Source organism: Pieris rapae, chromosome 13 (genome assembly GCF_905147795.1).
Source record: "Pieris rapae chromosome 13, ilPieRapa1.1, whole genome shotgun sequence".
NCBI classification, from domain to species: domain Eukaryota; kingdom Metazoa; phylum Arthropoda; class Insecta; order Lepidoptera; family Pieridae; genus Pieris; species Pieris rapae.
The window spans coordinates 5,921,250-5,935,249 of NC_059521.1; positions in this window are offsets into that span (position 1 = coordinate 5,921,250).

Here is a 14,000-nt window from a genome sequence, read left to right on the forward strand (position 1 = left end):
TTTCATATAATTGAAACGAATAACGACTTGTTACAATAACGCGCGGTAAAGTAAATAGTAGTAGATATGTTTTTTAACGATATAAGCGAAATAAATCTAATATGTATAAACGAAAGAACTGGCTAGAACTGAGTTAATTGATTAAAATTCAATAACATGCTTTACTGTATTGTATATAATAAATAAGTTTGCTTCGTTGAGTCCTGCTAATTTCGTAGACTCGAGTTCAATAGCTTTCCATATCTATTGCCACAAAATAAGTGAATATATCCTAATCTTTATTATCACGCTTTTATTACTGGGCTAATTGGTATTACATTTCACCGCATCTCATACGGAATGATAAATACATGGACTTTCACCCTGACTTGGCATTTTTCTGCCTACTTTTACTGTAAACTTGACCGTTACTATTTCGTTTATCCACATTAGTTTTAAGAAAAATATTTTTTAAATTTTGAGTCGGCTAATTATATAGTGTCTTTCTGAATCGCCCAACTTAGTCGTGAGTTGTTTTCATGAATTCTAAGCATTTTTATCTTCGTTGTGTCGAGTTCGAATAACAAGAATGGTATTAGCTGATACTAGATTCAGCTGCGCGCTACTGCTACTACTCCGAGAATGGAATCTGACCGATTTGCAATACCATTAAGTCATAGAGGCTTAGTACCTTATTTAAAAACACTAAATAGTTAAAAAACAAAGAAGCAAACACATTGCCTTGACCGTCAATGTTCAATTATAATCAAAATCTGAATTTTAGGAGGACGAAGAAGCAAGCTATAGACAATAGAGAAGCCGTAGAAATACGGTAATTAAGGAAATAATTACAGTACAAAGGAATAAATACATAACATAGTATTTATATTACTATTTTCCGTAATTTTTTTTTGTATACAAAACTTATCGATTGTGGAACAACTGCCGGGAGATTTGGGTCTTGTGAAGGGAGAGAAAACCCAAAATAAATCAATAACGCACCCGTCAGCTTAGGCTATGTCTAATGTCTTTAGTCCTGTTATCCATATACGGCATGCAACAGCCGACAGCTTTCTTTTCTAAATCGTAAAGGAAAACAGTCCATTTGTCACAATGGGGCAAATGTCTAAAGATAATTTATCCGTTGGAACTATTCTGGCGGTTCGATAGCTTGTCACGGAGGTGTTAATTGTCAATGTTTTTAATGCTCACGTCACTAAATATCTAATTTATTGATATAACATATATAATATAAAACCTAAACCTCTATTTTACCTAGCTTAAGCTCTAGCTCTAGCTTTTAATAATAGCCTTTATATTTAGTAATATATATATTTATGTATATTTGTAATTGGCTTATTTTAATTGTATCGTAATTAAATTAAATTTAATTTGTGCATTGATGTTTAATTTGGGGAGTAAGGATGTTTAATTTGGATGACTTGAAATCATATGAAATTTTTGTATAGTTATGAAATTAGGTAATATTTTTTTTACTTAGGTCAGTTAGTTGTCAAAGATATCAATAATTAACTGTGGAAATATAAGTATGTATCATATTTGTATAAAATATATTGTTAAAGGGTTATCAATGTCATGATATATAAATATTTATGATGTGTTAAGTTAAATTTGTGATATTGACCTTTCGATATTGTAATCTATGAGTCATTTCAAAAACAATTGTCGAGAAGCAATCAGTTGTTCCGTAAACTACAAATGGGCATCTTATTTATCTGTCTACGATGGGCATATTGGATGTCAATAAATTAATCACGTAATTTGAAAAAAATATTCACACAAATTGAGACGCTTCTTAAAAAGTAAAGCAATATTTATGGTTATAATTGTAGATTTAAATGCAGACAGCGTTCGGTGGATCACGAACTTTACTGCACTTTCAATGTATATGTACAGATAGTAAATTGTTTTTGCACTTGTCTGCGCGTATTGATCGGACTATAGTAGGTAATGTGAAAGTAGACGAAAGAGTAGGATTTAACGGCTAACGCAAACATACTAATACGTATTACATTGGATTACAAAAATAAAAGAGAAAATTCAAGTGTTTTTAATTTATGCAAATACTGCATATTTAAATAAATCTTTAGCGGATAATAATAATAATACAGTGGCACTACGACTCTTTTCGGGTCTTAGCATTAGATTGCATCAAAGTCTGCCTTCTGTCTAACACATGTCGTCGATTTTTGGATTTGAGACATGCCGGTTTCCTCACGACGTGTTCGTGCGAGTGAGTGTGTTACACATGAATTTGATGGAGTTTAGCCGCTATCACATCTAATTAATATTATTTATGTAAATAACAGAACTTTAAAAGCATCTCCACTTGGTTTGTTTGCCTTTACATTGATGTTAATTTTATTTACATACATGGCTCATTTCTTAGAATAGTATGTACTAAATTCCAAATTAAACAATGGTTAGGTACTAATTAGATATCCTTTGTAATGGCCAGTGAGACAAATTTAATAAAATAAAATAATTTGAAAAATTACGATAAAATTATCAGTCATATTCCACCATACATTGATATTATAAAAAGTGACTGCAATTATTAAATTATCAGATCAGAATATAATTCCGTCATCAGCATGGAATTTAATCTAAATAATTCAATATCAGGGCGTGGTACGATTATAATTTGTCGCGATCGTAAAATCTTTGCGTACGTGGTGTACATAATAATATATAGCTTATACATATGTGGAATACTGCTATGAAATGCATGATTTAATACTAGTGAAAATCATATCTATTGATTGCACAGAACTGGACGTATATTTTTATTTAATATACTTCTTTACACAGATACCACAGTAATAAATCTAAAGGCTTTTTCGTTTATAAACATTAGATTACCACAAAAGTCCAAAAGGAAAAAAGTTATGGTAATTATAAAAATATGACCTGACATGGCCATGTCTATAAATGTAATAAAAACGCACAGAAATGTTTTTTCTCTATCACGCATTCTGAAAAGTGAGTGAATGAATGAGATAGGCTGCGACACATTAACTTATGAATAGTGTATTCCCGGAACGCTATAGCCTATCATTACGATACGATATTAAAAGCGACAATAGAAACCACCAGGGCCGTTGGGAATCGGCTTTATTATATACCATATATAGTAATATAGTATAGTGTATCAGTCCATGAACGTCCATGACTACAATGCAAGCAGTAGTAGTTGTTATATTTCCAATGGAACCAAAGAGCACATTGTCTGTTACTACTATTTTCCATTATATTTTTAATGACCGTTACGGATAGTGCAGACCAGACATGAGACATGCCAGGACATTCAGAAATCATTACAATGAAAAGGATCGCTTCTGAACATTTTAATATTTGAGTCGCTTTCAGAGACAATTCAGAATTGTACTTTTTTACGATATTCTGAAAATGAACTGACAAAAGGAAACAGTTTTTTGTGCAGTCAACATTATCATAAAGCTGAGAAGCATGGCGCGTTGTGGACATCACAGAATAAAAATAGACCAATTCTTTAAAACCTTTTACAGTAGTAAGTTTAGTAGTATTAAGTAGTGAAAATAGTTGAATAAAGAATCTGTTCAAATACCTTTGTGCCGTATGTAACATACAATTGTGTTATTTCTAACCAGCTTAAGGAGTTAAACAATTTTTAGACTCTTGGAATCAAATCGAGATAATCATTATAATAGAGACGGCAGTCATGAATGACTAATAATATGAATCAATGCCACTAACAATGATACTCTTCTTAACGTATACTTTTTTCATTTGTGTGTAAACGAGTGTAAGTTATAAGAAATACTGGCCTATCGTTTTTTTGATGACGAGACAGGCAAGAAGAGAATCTGTCTGTCCCGTTCCAAGGCGAAACAAAATTTGTTTATAGGGAATTGAGCTACTCATTATTTTACTTCCATGAAGACGGTTATAACTTGTTTATTAATATAATTTAATTCCTTAAAGGCCAACGTGAGTCAGGCCTTAATTTAATAGAATTGTTCAATAAATATACGTGTTTACAGGAAAACGATTGGACGGCAGTAGGATTATAAAATGGAAATACTGCGATTCAATTTTATTCGAGTTTCTATTCTAGTTATGAATTTTTATTGAAGAAAAAAACAGCTTTATCCTAATACTATATAAGATATATCTTGGTTAAGATTTCATAAATAGTTTTTATTAAACAAATGGGTGTTAGTATGTCTATTAAATAGTTTAATAATGTTATTTTTTGTTTACATAATATTTTTGTAATTATTTAGACATTTCTAAGGACACATTTTGTGTCATCCATATCCTATAATATCTCTGCCTTTTAATAAATTTAAGAAATATATTAAAGAAAAGCTGTGTAAAAAGGCTTACTATAAAGTTAGTGATTATCTAGTTGATAAAAGGGCCTGGCACTAGTGCTGGGCAGGCGTCTTCTAATTAATTTGCTATATTTGTTTTAAATATTGTAGTAATGTTTGATGATTTGCTTTTTTAAAAGAGTACCGAGAGTTTTTTACGCCGGCTTTTTCTCTCGGCCTGCACCTCTGTCTTCTTCGCCGATGTGTAGGGATGCCTACAGGTTCGAATTTAATGGCGTGGAATAAGTGATAACTTGATGATCTTATGTTCCAAAATATTCCTTATTAAAAAAACGTATTATTTTTAAACATATTATTTACAGCTAGTACTGGAGAGGAACAAGTAATAAAAGTTCCGTGAGCTATTGAAACAATTAAATCGTAAAGTAGGTATAGGTGAAACTATGAGAACCGGGTCAATACAACTACCAATACTACTATTGTTTGATTCATTCTATTGTTGATACTTATGTACATATAGGTCAGGGTGATAGTAGTAACGTTCCTAAAAGGCCGGCAACGCACTCGCAAACCTCTTTACGTTGTGCCTATGGGCGGAATCACCTAACATCAAACGAGACAGTTTAAAAAATACCGATTTTCATGTTAAAGATATAACGAACATAATAAAAAATATGTGTGTAACTTTTGTATTTATTATATAAATTGAGAGAAGTGAATATAAATTAAATCTACTAAAAGCATTTATTGGAATCGATATTATATACATATAATTATATGTAGGGTAAGATTGAGTACTGATGATTTTATCGTTCTTTTCAATTTTTTTTTATAGAACGGGGCAAACGGGCAGGAGGCTCACCTAATGTTAAGTGATAGCGCCGCCCATGGACACTCTCAATGCCAGAGAGCACTCTTAACTTAAAGAATCCCATTACACATTACATTGTAAATTATAACAAAACAAAATCTAGCAAATTCAAGCGTAAAGGAGAACCAATCTGCAATCAGTTAGATTGTTAGTCTGAGGCTACAATTCACTGTGGGTCGCTAGGCAACGCAGAATTAATAACGAATACTTAATTATTTACAAGTTTTAATAATTTATCAATCTAAGTATAAATATTAAATTATGTTGTCAGAATTGCTCGGTTGAAACTCCAAATTAAACGATAAACTGTGATAATAATAAAACTTTATTATAGTTTCATCGCCCTCACATGTCTGAAAGAAATAAGCAAGTCATTGACCTCAGAATTTTGCGACGTGTGTGAACTTAGATCAAATTTTATGACGGCGTCTTGAATTAATTTGAACATTTGTATGGAATTTTTTTATCAAAAAGAAATATTTATTACACATATTTTCAAATAAAAGTCTTTATTTTGTGGAATACTGTTTTTTTATTATTGCTAATGCCGAATATGAATGACACATGCTCAGTTTTTTGGTAATACCAGTTTCCCCACAATGTTTTCCTTTATCACACGAATAAGCACTAATTTCGCAATCAAAAATACCCTTACACCGTTATTTATGTTCATATATTTGTTCAAATCGTTTAATTAACGCAGAGCTGGTTAGAAAATTTGATAGTTTACACATTTTGGCTCAACACAGGATTTATATTTACTCGTGAAAAGCTGAAAAGTTCACACGTGTATATATTTATTAACACTTTGTTGCATTAACATAATAAAAAATGAATATAGTTAAATGAAAGGAGGGCAACGGGCTTATCGCTTTAGAGCGATCTCTTCTAGGCAACCAGTGTAAAAAAAATATTATAAATAAGATAAGGTAATCAAGAGGTGCAAAATTATTTTTCATATTTCCGTATATTTGTATATGAAAAATAATTAACACGCAACGCATCTCGTCTGCAAAGATTAGCCCACTGTTATAAAAAATATGCATTTTAAAAAGGAATAGAATTTTATTGTTGTATAGATTCACTTTGTCAGCGACACGGTACAAATATAATATATTTAAGTGATATATTACCACCATACCTACATTAGATTCGTAAAACTCTTACAGTACATATTTGCAAGAGTCGCTCGCGAAGGGGAAATATTACGACTTACGAGACGCTTCTTATATGTTGGATAATTTACACAAAATCTATATAAATTAGTTAATGCGTTATTCTGAAAACTATGTAGTATTGTTCTTGTATCTGTTACAATAGTAGTATTGTTAGCTTATTGTAAAATATCATTAAAATCTGTTCAGTATCTTGTGTGAAATAGTAACAAACATACATTTTCCTACTTTTTTTTTCTCCTCTTTTATGGTATTGTTATGTAAAAAGGGTGTTATTATACATACGGAAATACGCTCACAGACTTTACACGTGTGAATCGAAAGTAAAAGTTTGGGGGAAATTCAAATCACGCCATGTTCAACTTACATAAAATATAGTATCAACTTTATGACGGTTCGGAAGTTAGTCACAGGCGGAAATGCAGAATATAAAAACTTAACTAGGCCGTACACTCACACATTTTCTGCGTATCGTTCTGCAATATGCAGACCAGTCACTATACATCTATAGATACAGTACAGTGACAACAATCTACAATCTTTGTACTTAAAATGAATTCAAAACAAATTAATTATAAATAAATTAACTCTCTATAAGGTACGTGTAGCTTCGTCTGTGGCTAAATATAAATTAGCTCCTGTACAAATATGAAGCTGTTTCAGGATTTATCACATCTTCGAAAGGAATCTTTTTTAAATATCGAATTTGTTACATTCTTTTAAACTTTACTTCCGCCCTTCTGCTTCACACGCTTTGTTTCCTGTACGACAGAACTAGATAATATAACGCTCGACGTTCTAATTTCTTTATCCTAAAATTGCAAACGAGAAAGTATTGTAACCGTTTTTAACAACATTTACCTCGAGGCGTGGCTTTGATTAAATGGTGTTAAAATGGAGGTTCTGAGTTCGATCGTGGCGGGATAATATTTATTTCGGGTTGATACGTGAACGTTTCATTCCACGCAAAAAAGACAAAGGTGAACTTTAAAAATATTGAGTAGTTCGTAATTACCTACTAATTATTTTGCATCTCTACATGATTTTAAATTATAAGACATTTTAATATATCTGTATAAAAAAATAATCGCAAAATATAAGCCAAGTAAAGACGGTTAAGCTTATTCGCTTTATTTTTTATTATTTATTCCTAGATCTCCAAGCATTTTTTTTAAATAAATAAGAATTAAAATTTAAAAAAAATCGAACAGGCTCATAATTTGCTCTGAAGAACAGTGAGCCCTCTATCACATTTACTGCATTCTTTTCTGAAACATCAGAAGACATATTGGTTCAAAACACGTTCATGTAACATATTTGACAAATGAGTTTTAATTATCTAAATAACGCCTATGGTTAAAAAGTATCGTTAAATCTATATGCCTTGGCTAGTTTCAGACGTATGCAATCAGTGATGACGTAAATATTACGTTATTGTTCCATTGTTTTTCGTTACCTAATAAGCGATTGATTAAACATGTCATATTTAGTATACACATTACTAATTTTGAATTGATAGGTATCATATACAATGCAAATGCAAACGTGTCGTTTATATTTTAAAGAAACAAATGATTCTATACAATATATTTTTTATACTTTAAACCTTAGTTTTATTGACACTTATACATAAGCTGTCGTATATAGTTATAGTAATAGTTATTAATAATATTCTAAATTGCTTATAAAAGCCGTGCTTTAATTTTCCCTACACAGCCTTCGCAAGCGGCTGTTAGCCCTCTAAAGGCATGAGAAACCGTACAAGGCACTGCGTGCGTGTTGTCGCCAACAACACCATTTTTGGCTCAACAACCTCGTGGCGTCCTGACTTTATATCACAAGTTTGAAATGGAATTTTTGTGTTCAAGTGCATGAGTTTTGAAGTAAATTTGGCTTTATATGATTTATACTGCTTTTAATTAGCCTAATCTCCTCAAGCTAAACATTCTGAATTAATACGTTGATTGATTTGAAAGATTGTTGAATATATGCAGCATCAATATCAACCATCAATCCGGCAACGCACTAGCGAACCCTCTGGCATTGAGAGTGTCCATGGGCGGCGGTATCACTTAACATCAGATGAGCCTCCTGTCCGTTCTAAAAAAAAAACAATCCAAATAATTATCTCATATAAATGTTGGTTTGAATTAAACATCGTTGTAATCTTCGGTTTGGTTGCCCCTAAAACATAATCTTTAAAATTGAATCCAAGAGATAATGTAAATATCTATAACAATAACATTTCTAAGTATCAAAAGAAAATTAAATTAAGTCTCTGATGTAACTCAACGAATGTTGTCACTTGTCATTGGTAAAATAAAATTAGCAAAACTGTCAGAATACAATTCATCTGTAGCCGGAAGGAAGGAAATACATTTGTGTCAAGGCAGCTATTATTGGCAACATATACCTTATATGTTCATGGTTTTACGTACACCTTGAATTAAAGGCTATTTATATTTCATACCTAACATGTACCAACTAGCTAAGTACCTACTTCATCACTCTCTGAAGGCAGTTTCCGATTTAATAAATATTAACATTCATGTTTCGAACCAACGATCTATATATTATTAAAATAACTTTAAAGAAATGTATCTTTATTTAGGAAAAACATTTTTCTTCACAAAAATCCTTCGAACGCTCCAAGGTTTCAGTGCCACTTGATGGACTAGCTAAATCAGCAAAAAATAACTTATTAATAATAAAACAAAAACCTTAACCATAGTTAATGCATCTACTATATGTAAAATAAAATCTGAATGCTTATTTAATTCGCAAGAATTCCTCATTAATATGAGTTATATTTAAAGTGTAGATAAAGACTTCCGTTTATGCCCGGTCTTTGGCCTTTGTGTAGTCTGTTTCATCCGTTATAATTTAAATTCAAAACAGTTTCTACATTACAATTGTAATTTGGCTAACGGAAGTAGATATGAATTCGCGCCAAATTTTGAATTTACGGAAAAAGCTGTATGTACGCATAAAAGCAATATAATATTAATGAATGATAAAGAATACCAGAAACACAATTTCTATTGAAAGTGATTTTGAATAATGCTTACAAAATACTATTTTCGCCTTGTACATTTAAGATTAATGTACTAAAATAGTTTGAAATCAGAAATAGTAGATAATATGTATGTTTCATCCTGTCATAACTCGAAAGCTGAGGTTTTAAAACGTTTTTGTAAGTATCGACCGTTGCAAAGTTATGTAATTTGAAACATGATGACGTGATGTTGGCGGTTAAAGAAACGTTAAAATTTTAGGCGTGACCTTGGACTCAACGACGCAATTACAATACACGTGCACAAAAAATCGTGAAAAAAGCTTATTAATAGGAATCTGGTGAAAAATAAAACCGGACCACCCTCACTCGAGCACCATATTGAACCAGTGCACATTAAAGGATGAAGCTTGAAGACGTCTTAAAAATCATATTGTTGACTTGACTCCAGAAATACATTTTTACAAATTATTCCAGGTACCAAAACTCGGGCTCTAGAATAAGATAGCGGATAAGGATGAGCCGTGACCCGCTATCGAGTCGAATTTGTTGGAAGCTAGTCATGTGACAAGCGTTTAACATGAAGGACCTAACATGTTTTTAAAAAATTCGTAAATAATTTTCTGTGATTTCAGGTTACGATCGGTCACGTGGACACAATATTAAAAATGTATCATTACAATGCATAAGTTATCTTTGATAGTAGGATAATTATATCACTTCAGAGTGAACAACGACAACTGTATGTATCAATATTAATCAATAAAATACTATTGAATGACCAGAAATTATTTATTACAATTCATCGACTGTTTTTGTTAAAATCATTCAAATTCAAATTTTAGCGCCAAAATTACAAATGTCATGACTACTACAGGCGCTTATCTATGTAAAATACTGTTACATAAGTGCCTATTCGATATAAATATATAATATACGGGGTTATAATATGGGCATTTAAAATTATATACTTACTATAACTGTTAGAGTTATTTTCTTTTAAAATTGTATACTCCCGTAAATTAAAGATCTATTCTATATAAAGGCGATTAATACTTTCCACCTAACACGTTCGCATATTCGACAAACCAAATACGTCACTTCCGTCTTTCCTATATTTACATTTATCATCACAACACTGCAGTTTGCACCCTTACGTTTTTATATAAGGTGACGTCATCAACAGGGGTGCCTCCCTTTGAAAACTTGAAGGGATCTTAGTCAACACTGTTCGCTAATTGTATATCGGTTTGTTTTGAAGTAAAACTCGTTTAAAAGCTTTTATTGAAGACCAAACACCCTTTAAATGTGAATAGGGTGAATGTACTTGACAATTACTTGTAATTTGACTTTCGGTCGTACCGCATTCGTTAGATATTAATCAAATATAATTTAAAGTACATATACAACTCGGTAGATTTACGGCCGCTTTCTATACTGAATCTATAATCTAAATATATTTCTAATCCAGATTTTTAGAGATCGATCGAGAATCATTTTAATATAAAAACGAAACGTTTAAAACCCTGGATTTTGGTGGGCCGGCGTTTTTACAAACCGAACAAAACCTCTTTAATGGCAGAAAAGCCGTCATCAGCTTCTCCATAATATAGAACTATAGTTTATGGTATTTATTAATTATTGTATTTACTAATACTGTAATCAAACACGAAGTTTTATATAATTCGGTTATTATGTCATAAATAAATATTCAGAATATGTTTTGTCTTGTTTATCTATATTCATAGTACAATCAAGGCCAATTTAATGGCTATTAAAGATTTTAAAACGTTGTGACTGATTAAATAATTCCTCTTATCAATGTAGATTAGAGATAGTTCTAACTTCTAATGGACTAATAAAACATAAATGTATAGTACCTTTAAAAAATTATATCCATGTCAAGTGTTTTTGCTGACAGTGAAACAGTCTTGAACCATACTGCTCACAATCTTTCTCATTATGAGAAAGTAACAAGAATATGTATGAATAGAGAAAGTATAGTTCGAGAGACTTGTAGACATCTCCATAATTCTTGGGAAGTTAACAGTATCACGATTGTAATTTTAGTTTATATAATTATTGTATGGCCTCTTTCCTTTAAATTTTAAAGCCCTATATTTACACTTACTCGATATCATTTGAGAACAATGATGGACGACATGCCAACTACGTTTTTAAAGGTTGGTACCAAATTTTTTTTATTGACTTAGCAATAGATTATGCATAATTTAGAGAAATTTTGTTTAACCTAAGGCATCTTCTACTAGACTATTAAATATATAAAATATTTCTCCAACATATATTAGAAAGTGCGTATATTTTGAATCCACAGATACTTAATATGCTGACTCATATCAATGCCTACGTATTGGAAGATGAGTCATCACTCAGAATCACTAGGATCTTTGATGACAAAATTCATCGTATTTAAATATTACTGAATTCGGTTTATAGCTATAATGTTTTGAAACGCATTTGCAAATGTTCCTACCATAAACATTATGCGGGCGTGGACTCGAATATTTTTATTAAACGTTTTTGATATGATGTGTTAATTTATCAAACCCTTAAAGTACAAGTATGAGTAGGCAACCTTACCTAGTCAAGGTTTCAATTCAAAAATTATTGCTTCCGGCTTAAAACCGATTAATAAAGGCATCGCTTGACTGGTTCCCACGCCTTTTTAGTATTGGCTAGTTTAATATAATATGCTTTGCGAACGGAGGCATAGTTGTGCATCAAAAAAATATTCCCATTTATAGATTATAAATTCTACTCAGACTTTAAAACCCTTTACGGATATTGGTTATAATATTTCTATTTTTGCTTCTTTTTACCAACCTAACACATACATCTGTTGATATATGTGTATTTTCATATTAACATGTGTCCAATTTTTGATGCTGTGTCTCGAATGTCAAAATGCAATATGTTTCGTACTAGCTTCGACAGTCGAACCAATTCGACTTAGGGTCCTTCAAGAAAAGAGCGTACAAATTCTTAAAAGGCCGGCACGCACTCGCGAGCCCTCTATCATCGAGAGTGTCCATGGGTCATTGTGATGGTCCATGGCCATATCACTTAAGATCAGGTGAGCCTCCTGCCCGTTTGCCCCGTTAGATAAAAAAAAAATTCGATTATTAGCCAACGAGATGATGGTCATCGTGGTTCTTTCTCAGGTTCTAGGTCGTTTTTACTAAACGACCAGATCTATATAATTTGTCATTGCCATATATGGCCATCGGCGAAAATTCTTATTAACATCTGGCTAATCGGATAAACTTTATTCACGCTTCGATTCGCTTGATATCGTGATATTTTCATAGGGATGTTCTCTGAAACATGTAAGCGTGGATTTATGTACATACTTATATACCTAATGATTAAGGTATTACATAGATAATATATTAGATCACATTACGCTTTTAACCTTATGGGATAAACCTTGAACTTATTTTCGATTTATTCCATAGTTCAGCTATTCCATAGTTCAGTTGTGTAGCAGCAGGCGCTAAAAAGGACCTTTTAGAAATGGACTGATCCATTTCAATAATCTGGTTGATATATATCACATACCTAATACCATATGCATATTGTTCTAATTACTCAGTTGTAGTCACTGTTAATTGTTATAGGATACAACCTAGAATATACACATACCTTTCTATAACATTTAAACATGTTCTTGTCTAGTCTGATGCTTATAAAATCACTATATAATTTAAGACACGACAACCCTATATGATCAGATGATCTAACGAGATGCGAAGTAAACTAACGGAATAATGTATAATAATTAGTTAATTTAATAAGTTAATGACGCTCTCTCTGGCATCCGTTTTATTCAAGCCATGCGTTTAATTACCGAGCACTTTTCACTAAAAATACACACTTTCTAATTTATTTTTCAGTTTAAACATCATGTATACTATTATAAGGGTCTGGGTATTTTATATTTCTTTTTGGACCACTAAAATAAAGCCATTTTAGATGCTTTTACTGTAATTCGTAAATACCTATAACGTTTAATTTTTGAATATGAACATGATAATAATAACAAATTATAATTACTATACTACTGTCCCAACTAACGGAATATTTTTTTTAAATTTTTTTTTTTATAGAACAGGGGGCAAACGGGCAGGAGGCTCAGCTGATGTTAAGTGATACCGCCGCCCATGGACACTCTCAATGCCATAATTACAATAAAATCTGTCGGAGCAACTTAATTCCAGATGTCCGCGAAAGGGACCGTACCATACTTAAGGCATAGCACGTGTAACCATAAACCCAGAGTCTTATGGTTGTTCTCGTTATCCATAAAGAGACTAGGTGGCGCACTATCTCCTTGCAAGCCTTATTTGGTCACACTTTACTTAACGTTGCAGATTTGACCATATTCGTTTATATAAACTAACGGCCCTTAATTAGCAAGGGGCATTGTGAACTATAGAGAGCCTACTCTGAGAAGTTTAATCTTCTTTTAAGAGATATTTTCATGTTTTTGTTTTTAAATATTCGAGGACATTTCTGAAATATTAAGACTGAACGAGGCATAATGTATAGTCACTTACTGGACTTTATTTAAATATGTATGTATGAAGTTTGTAAAAGTTAATTTA